Source organism: Eurypyga helias, unplaced genomic scaffold (genome assembly GCF_000690775.1).
Source record: "Eurypyga helias isolate BGI_N326 unplaced genomic scaffold, ASM69077v1 scaffold2252, whole genome shotgun sequence".
NCBI lineage: Eukaryota > Metazoa > Chordata > Aves > Eurypygiformes > Eurypygidae > Eurypyga > Eurypyga helias.
The window spans coordinates 29,140-38,852 of NW_010237619.1; positions in this window are offsets into that span (position 1 = coordinate 29,140).

The window sequence follows — 9,713 nt, forward strand, 5'->3', positions numbered from 1 at the left end:
TTTCAGTTCAATCACCTTGTCACATCTCTGCTAGGTTTTGAGATGTTAAATATTTTCCAAATGGCCAAATCTCATATTTAAAATTCTGATGTATTTTACATAACATAACAGGGTTTTACTACCAGAAAAATTCCATTTTCTTCAGTCCAGTTTCAGGTTCCTAACCTGATTTTCTGGGCTTAATCCTCTTCCTGTTGAAATCAATAAGTACATTGTAATATAATGATTCGCGTTCAAGGTTCAACCATAGAAAATTAAAGCTACATGCTGATTTTACTGCCATTGTTGAAAGATGATCTCTTAAAATGTGTAAAAAGCACAATAAACTCTTTAACTCTTTCAGCCCTATTTTTTTTCCTCTTCAGATAGTATAAATGCTTAAAAATGCATCTTTTAGGTCTAACGAGGACAACTAGATATAAGCTGAGATATGCTATTTACATAGCAATATGTTTTGTGCTTTCAAATGCTTTGTAGTGAATCAGTCACTGACTGGACAATGTGGAGCTTGACACGAGATGTCAGGAAAACCAGAGTCTATTCCAGGCACCTTTTCTGATGCTTGACTGTCATATTTGCCTTAGTTCCCTTGTGTGAAAAATAAAGCTGCTTTAGAAAATACCAACACTTTCTTTGAAAAAGACATCCAAGTGTGGATGGTTTTGTTCTTTGTGTAAAAAAAATTGCAGTCACTCAGTTCAGTAATGTTCCCTTCTTTCCTTAACTAGTGCATGTTACATAAGACTGAAAGAATGCAAAAAGCAAGTGTGCCCTATTTTATTGTTTTAATACAAAACAATGTAATTAACACTATGGAAGCATGGGCTTTTTTTTTTCTTTTTAATGCTTCGAGAGCATTAGAAAAGAAGCCCCAGTCAATCTGTCTTGTTGAAATATACTGGATGTGCTGTGAGTTTGGGATGTCCCATCATCATTAAACAGCCTGGCGGTACCTCGCATCCCCTGTGCAAAGGTCCCGTAGTTAAGAAGGCTCTGAATGGTGCTTGTGGCAGTGATATGACTGCATGTCAAGAGTTGAATATTTCAAAATGAACTTTAGGGTATGCTTCAAGCTGAGTTGAAATGGCCCTTCTGGAAGCAATAAGCGTCCCCCTTTTTGCTTTGCTGCATCATGTGGATGTTCTAACCATGGGGAGATGAGAAGAGTGAATTCTTCCCTTGACTGTGCCAGTTGGGGTGTGGAGGACACCATGGGGCTGCGCTCTCTGTGGGGGTGTGTGTGATGAGCCCCTACCACTGCTTTTCACCAGCACAGTCTGTGAAGGTCATAAACATCCTGACACTGTGTGGCTCCGTCCTGGCAATAAAAGTCAATATATACCCTATAGCTTCTGCCCCCAAATACGAAACTGCCTCTTAGTGAAATAAACACACCCAAAGTGTTAACTTCAGGTTCTTTGGCATCCCTGTTGACCTACTCTCTTTCCTTCTTACCTTCAAAGTCTCAGGAAGGGGGGTGGGGGAATCTGAATCTCTCTCCTCCTCCTCACTTATTGCTTTCTGAGGAAGCCAAATCCTTCTGGTTAGGTTTCTAGTCTTATTCAGGTGCAGTGATTTCCCTCCAGCCACTGATTTCTTGTCTCCCATTCTGGCTTGAGTGGAGGAAATACTGTGTTCCCTGCTGAAATACAGCCTTTTCCAGCCCTGCATGAGGGTGTTCCTGCCCTCTCTCTCATTTTGGGATTCTGCAAGGAAATGCAGGTTTCTGGAAAAGGGGAGTCTTTGCCAGCTGTTTGGGGACCCCTTTCTTGTGCAGAAGGACAGGGAAAACTGAGTATGCTCTCACGTGTTCTAGCTGACAGAATTAGATGCTCTTGTTTCCTGAGATGTGTGGTTTTTCTAGCACACAAGTTTGTAGAAAACTGTGGACTGATCAGTGAGTATGTCTATTGCTAGTAGCACCATTTCTCTTTATAGTACTCAGAAAAACTTAGTCTGAAAACATACTGTACAAAGTGCACTTTCTCTGGGTGTCCCTATTGGTTCCAGTTCAAATCTATCCATTATAGCATGAAATTCTACTTTTCTTTTTTCCCAATAGTCTGATACACCCATCCCCGTCCCAGGAAAGGATTGCCAGGTTGCAGATACTCTCCTTCCCATCTCCAGGTGCTGATTTATACTATATCAGTAAGGATTAGACTTTTTTTGGGTGGACGAACAATGAAACTCCACTGAGGAGAAAAAGGCTTGAAAAGGTAAAAGCCAGAATAGGGTACAGCTTGATTTCTCTGCATGTGTTCTGCTCTGCTTGCAGAAGAAAGGAGTTGGCAGCTTTGGCAAGGGTGGTGGGTATGTGTGCACAAGGCTGGAAGATACTGGTGTTCCACACTTTCCAGTAAAAATTAAACTATTACAAAGAAGTGCTAGCAGGGTTGGCTGCTCCCAGTGTCTTGGAGTTCTCTAAATGCTGTAGTAGAAAACAGTGATTCGAGGTTGGAGATTTTTCTCTAGTTCATATGAATAAGTGAAGAATACTAGCACGAACGTGTTCATTTCTTGCACTCTTAAAAAAAAATCTGGTCTATTTTCAGTTTGGTTGCTGGATTGTTTTTTGTGATCTCTTAAGACTGAGATTTGTATGTAGCCTACAGACACAAGATTTTGAGAGGGAGGGCTGTGTGATGAAATGAAAACAGGCTGAAAATCTAATTTCAGAGACACTATTGGCGTTTTAATTTCAAATATGCCTTGAAGCTCCTAACTTTCTACTATAACAGGGAGCTGTGGTTTGTGCTTCCTTCCATGATTTCTTTGACAGTTAGTGATTCTGGCCTGTTTGGTAACTGGAAGGAAGATTGATTCAAGGACCCGGTGTTGGTACATTGCTTTCTGGACCAGAGCAAATTGACTTATTTTTAGACTGGTCTTGATGTGGCTGTGGGCTGCCAGTATGCTTCAGGAATTCTTGTTGCATAGTTTTCCCAGCAATATCTAACCCTTGACTTCTAGAAGTGTAATACAATATACATCCTAGATAAAAGCATCACAGTGATAATGCTACTTGGAATCAGAGTGAAAGTTTTGGAACAAATGGGAACACTTCTTAGAAAGACGCTACAGCTTGTACTTGCAACAGCTTTGATGAATTAATATGTAGTGATATCCTTTTATTACATAAGCACTTGAAACTATGAGATACATGTAAATAGCTCAAAGTTGTTGCTCCCAAGTACTGGGAAGGGAAGAGTGGCCTAAAAATTAAATACAAGATTATCTGGATTTAGGAAGTGTTTGGCTCTAGGCATAACAGCCAACATTTTGCCAAATCACACCGTGCGATTGAATGTGGAGGGTCATAGTACTTTTATCAGGCCAGTTTATGATTAAGAATCTTGAAAACCACTTTGAGGGGTTTTTTTCATTTTTAAGAAGCTGAGTACCTTAAAAAAAGAAAGGTGTTAATTTTTGCCTTGACAGCTGGAAACTGAATGCTAAGTTTACTGAGAATATTGCTGGTGTTTTTCTTGCATGTAAAAAATGTCCTGTATTTGGCTCTCTGCCTGATGCAGATTGGTTTAGTACCTGGGAAACGCGGTGGAAGGTAACACTGCACCTTGTCTAGTCCCAAGTTATGTGCTGAAGCCATGAGGCAGCCAGTTAACTGCTAGTGATCAGAATATACTGCCATCAGGCCTATTAAGTATGCTGGACTATGTCTACTGGCACATCGTGGCAGCTGGACAGCTGTGCTTAACAAAGCAGTAACTTAATTATTTTGAGGAAACAGTTATTGGTCACAGTACTTTTTAGTATTTTTTTATTTCTACGTTATCTCTGATTGTCCAGATTTTTGATTGACGTGTGTTTCCAAATCTCTTAGTTGGCATCCTGTTACAAATGAAGAGTTGGGGAATGCATGGAATTTCCATTTGAGTCCTGTTTGAAGTCAGACTGAAGACACATTTTTAGTTGCACAAATGTTTTTGTCGTTGGTGTTAAAACGGAGAACTGTCTCTGAGGGGTCCCATTAAGCTCCCTTTCTATTTGTTTGTTCTTGTTTTAGCTTCATTAGTTGTAGATAGATGTTTCATAAAACTGTGTGTGTGTCTTAAATATGTCAACCTCTTGCCTATTGTGATTCTTTAAATAGTGAGGAGAAGACCTCTGGGAGGAGTGAGCCAAGATCCCTGCTGTCGTAAATGGATAGGGCTTCTCTGAGGCTATTTGCAGTAGCAGGGAATTTGCTGTGGTGTCAAAGGGCAGGTATTGGTTTTAGAGCAGGAGTGGAGGTAGTACACTGATCTCAGCTAGAGGGAGGCTAAACGTTTTTAGGTGAAGAACATGAAAAAGTCTTTTTATAATGAAAATGTTTGCATTAATAGAAAGCATGAAAGGAGGAAAAAAAAAATAATAATGACTTTAAACAGCCAGAATGCTGTAATGTCTTGAAGGTCCATATAGTTGTGTCTTCATTATTAGATTTGTGAAAAGTTGGTAGTCTTATTGGACCCGTATCAACAGTTTTGTCTTTGCCTGTCCTTTGACTGGTTCCTCACCTGATGCTGAACAGTAGTCAGCTGATGGCTGTGCTCATGGCCTGCATTTAGATGTATTTCTGTTGTCGTAGTGTTGCTGAAGTGATGCTTACAAATTTAGAGATGGTAATGTTTCTTTGGGTTGTCTTCAGCTTTAATGATGTTCTTTCTGCTCCTGTAGTTCTTCTTGTAAATGCCAAGATTAAGTATGCTGAGAACCAGGACTGGTGCTTGGCATCCTTACTGTAGAGATTGCTCGATAAGGGTATAGAAGACCTCTAAGAGGTTACTGCAGGGGAATGTGGCAGAGGGGGGCTATCGTCCTGAGTCTTGCGTGCCCACAGTCCCAAGAGCGTATGTTGTCCCCTAAGTACATGTAGCTAGTAGCAGATGTAATTCACGAGGGAAAACTGTAGAAGAAGTAGTCAAGGAAACCAGCCTGCGAGTGTAGACTGATGGACCATCCAAAACAATTATTACCAGAAAAAAGTGACTGGTGATATCACAACTGCCTCCATTAGTGAGTTTATAAACACTCCTGGTAAATAAGAGGTTAACAACTCTGTTTATAGTAAGAAAAGACCCATGCCCAAGGATACACACACTTCACTGTACCCAGATAATCCCTGGAGCAAGGAGGTTTAAGGTAATTTGTGGTGCAGCTGTCCTTTTCTGGAACATGAGCAAGTTCTCCTGCACATAGTCAGCTGCAAGAACAAATGTCTGTAGCAAATGAAAAAACAAGATGTTCAACCGCAGCCTTCTGCACTTGCAGGAGGGGCACGTGAGCTGGGTTGTTCCTTCTGCCTTAATCAAACTCCACAGCACGAAAGGGTTTAGTGTGCGGCTTATGGCCAAGTGGAAGCAACGTGTCAGCGGCGAGGGAGGAATGCTGGTGATGGAAACCCAACTGATTGACATACGGTGGCTATAAAGTCATAGTAAATCTATTGTTTCACCAGAAGGAAGCAGGATTAGAAAATGTATAATCATTACAATCCCTGCCCTATACCGCATCAAGTGACAGTTGCTCTACCATTGCTGCTGTGCCTCATGCTTGGTTTAATCCCACCGAAGTCTGTACTTGGGTGAAATCTTCCTATGCTCCATGTGGTTCAAGCCATACTCATTGGGATGTTTTACCCAAGAAATACCTCTATGGCACTGCAGAGTTTAGCTCAGTAGTTTTAAGGAGGTATTTTTTCTGCTGTGTTGCTGCAGGCACCCAGCGCATTGCAAGTGGCAAGTTTAAAAATTACTGTCTGGGAACTGATTCTCAATAAAATTATTAATGAAAATCTAACTAATCAGTAGAAGAAAAATCCAGTGTTCTGAAACAGGTATCTTTTCTATTTTTACTTCTTAGTGGATAAAAGAGTGTCCTTAACAGCTAGGGCCCAAATTCACTTCTCATCTAACTGAGCTGAAGGAAAGACCTGCATTTTACAGAATTCTGAATGTCCTGAGGAGGGTTGAGAGGGGAGCAGCATATGCAACCACACCTTCAATCCTTTACTAATTCATGACCTAAACTCCTGAGTTTCCTAAGCCTGCATTTTTTAACACCTCTCAAGAGGTGTAAAACTGCTTCTGTTTTTGTATTACATCTTGCCCTAAACATAATGCTTTACATTTCTGCAGTCCCACTTGTCTTGCAGAGTAAACTTTGAGTCCGTTTGACTCTTTTTGCACAGGATGCCTAAATGTCATCCAGAGGTGTACATCAGTGCAAATCACGTTTCTGCCTCCCAAGCAGATACAATGAGGAGAAGGGAAGAGATTTTTCTAATTCCTTTCTGGTTTAAAGTGTGCTCAGAGCTGAGAACTGTGAAAGTGGCAGTGGCTGTCTAAGGGGGGTACGTTTACGCTGGCGTACTACCTGGTATGAGATTGGGAAGGTGCTGCTGGAGTACAGTCTGCAAGTGCTTGGGACAACCTACAAGCAAGAAAAGGGTGATTCAATCTCACTTGCTAAAAAAGGTGTAGTTGGATAAAATACAGGCTTTGGACCAAAAATCATGATGTGTTGTGTCATATGGTAACATTACTTCATGTCTACTTCTTCATCTTTTTTTCTAGCAGGAATATTTTTTGCTAAAATTCCAAACCCTTAAGGCTCTGGTGTGTGTTTATGGTTGCTCTGAGCTGTACGTAGGAGGGTTTCCTGTTCAATGTGGCCAGTACTGACCTTTTGCCTGAGCAAGTTAGGGCTGCCACAGATCTTGCGTAGAATGAAAATACTTCTGAAGTACACCTAGGTATTCCTCCTTCTTAGAAAGTTGAAATAAGGTATTTTCTGAGTGGGCTTGTAGCATCTTCCCCCACTCTGTGTTGTGTAAGATTTAATTTTTTTTTTTCCTCCCCCCAAAACCCTTGACTTTAAAATATCCCTGAGTTTGAATGGGGGATAGACAAGATAAAGTTTTTTGAATAAATTTAAGCAATAGTTGGAACTCTTTCCTGGAGTGAGAAGCTGACCACAGGAGCAGTGCGTGACAAGTACCTCATGAAGTGATGTATTTCATTTCATGACTAGAAAATAAAGCTGCAATATCCCAATTGCTTGATTCAGGATAGAGCTTGCTTTTGCATTAAGTTCATAGAATCACAGAATGGTTGGGGTTGGAGGGGACCTTAAAGATCATCTAGTTCCAACACCCCTGCCATGGGCAGGGACACCTTCCACTAGACCAGGTTGCTCCAAGCCTCATCCAGCCTGGCCTTGAAGACATCCAGGGATGGGGCATCCACAGCTTTTCTGGGCATCCTGAGTCAGTGCTGCGGCTTCATTTCATGAAGTTGTTGTGCTTCATGTATCTTAGCTTTATTTTGAGGTTTTTTCTTTTTTTTTTTCAGCCTGCCATCCGTAGCTTGAGATAAGGAATTTCTGTTTATATTTACTTGAAGAGGGCTGAATTTGGCTGAAACGGAGAAACTGCTTGTTTAAGCTGGGTTCTGCTGTGTGTATAGCAGTGTACGTTTGATCCAGGGTTGTTAGAGTCACTTAGCCTCTCTCCTCCTCTCTGGCCCAGCTTTAAAATGGAGTGAAGGTTGCCTGCTCCACTAAGAAATTCCGTAATGGTAGAGGCTGTTGAGGTCCTTGACTGGAAGGTGGAAGGGAAGAGTTAGGCTTTAAATTCATTATCCTGATGGGCACAAAAGCCCTGAAATGAATGCAATGGCAAAGAGCAGAGAGGGGGAATTGGAAATAACCATAACTCATCCCTAGGATACTGGAAGCAGCTGAGCCCTGCCGAGGTGATGCTGGGAAGGGTTAACTCGGCAGCAGCTGGCCACCAGCGCTTGGTCCTTATCTCACTCTTATCCTCTACTATTAACTGGCCACAATTACAGATCGTATCGGTTACTGCCATCTGTTTTTTCACGAGGCATTGGTCGGCCTGCGGCCAGCAAAGGGGATTAGGGGGAGAAAGGCAGAAATGACAAACCGCTCCTGCGGCGCTGGGGCTGTGGCGGGGTCCCGTGTGCGGCCGGTGCCCGCCGCCGTCCCCGACAGCTGCGGGGAATTAAGCGTGAAGATAAACTGTGAAGGCTGTTTCAAAGCTGCTGTAAAGGAAATGCATTGCTGCCTGCAGTTGTAATGCAGGGGGCGTGCAGAGAGAATTAACGTGGAAAGCGAAGGTGGCCGCTTGTGGGGTGTTTTGGGTGGCTTTTTGCTGCCAGTGTGGGTTGTTATTGGTGGGGTTGGACTTCATCAGCCACAAGCAAACAATGACAAAAAGATGGATACTGGGTATGTTGAGTAGGAGGGGGAAAAACGCCTCAGACTGTTGACTGAAATGCCCCTTCAACACCTATTTTTGCACTAGTAATTGCCATCTGGGCTCTCGCTAAAAGAAAAGGCGTGCAAATCGGGGATGGCTTCAATCACCAGTGTGTGATCAGGGAAGGCAGTGTATTTCAGTCCTGATTATCAATACGTTAAAAAAGCAATGAGTCTTTTGACAAATTGACTGCAATGCCATTTTTCTGAACTCTTCCAAATGTCAGACCATTTTACAAGAAAGGAAAAGTTTTCAGCATGATACCAGGGATTCAAGCATCATTATGGCTCAACAGCTGTCCTTTGATTCCAAGTTTTACTAAGACCAGATTAATTGAATTATTCCAAAGTAGGATATGCTGCCAAAATAAGGCTCTCTGGATTTTATTATTTTGGGTAAATTAAATTAAGGATAATACAGATTTCAATGTTGGAAAATGTATGCTTAACTAATATTTAATATCCTTTCTTAATTTTTAATTAACACATGATAGTCAATATTCTAAGGATTAACATCAATAGAGGAACAAATCTAACATATAAGTTAGAGGAATAACTAGAGGTGCACTGTACTTTGTAAAGCTACTCCTTTCCCTCTCTCCATTCCTTATAGACTTGAGTAACGCACTGGGGAGTGAGGGGTGTGTGGATGACATTGTAATGCCTTTTGGCTTATTCATTATTTCAGGTCAGTTGATGCTTTTTGGATCAGGCAGTGCTGTACTGATGTTATTGACTTGATCTGTGCCCTAGATTTGAGGCATGGGGTTTAAGTCTTTGGGGTTTTTTTCCTCTGTATATGCCTAGCTTCACTTATTATTGGGAATAAGGTGTACATGTATGAGAAGTAAAATTAAGCTGATGTATCTCAAATTAACAGTACTGACTTGCAACAACTACCCTCTTACTCTGTATTTAAATAAGGATGGATGACTTGTCATACTGTAGGTAAGCAAATACTGAGAAGTAATAGATTTTTCTTTGTTATTGAGTTGTTTATCTCTGTTTTTGTTAAAAATTATCAGAATCGAATAAGTGATATACTCATTGGCTTCTTGAAAATTATTTTTGGTTATTCTCCTGGGTTCTGTTGATGCGGTCATGTTTAACCATTACCTGGGCTTGAGTCTGTGACCACAGAAGTTCTGTATCTTGAAACTGGGCAGCATCTAATAATGCTTGTTCAAACACAGTCACCACTGACCCTTCTCCCTACAAGTACCAGTTTAACCTCTGTGGCAAATGTTTGTCATCCAGGGTATGTGGCTGCCCAAAGGGCTACTGGGGGTGGTCTATGGACGGGATAACTCAAGCAGAATCCCTGGCAGCTTGTGCCAGGACCTGGTGTGAGACCTCTTGGCTGTGGTGATTTGGGACTGGTGCTGGGCTTGCCTGCCTGCAGTATTTTTGACTTAATATGTAATAATCTC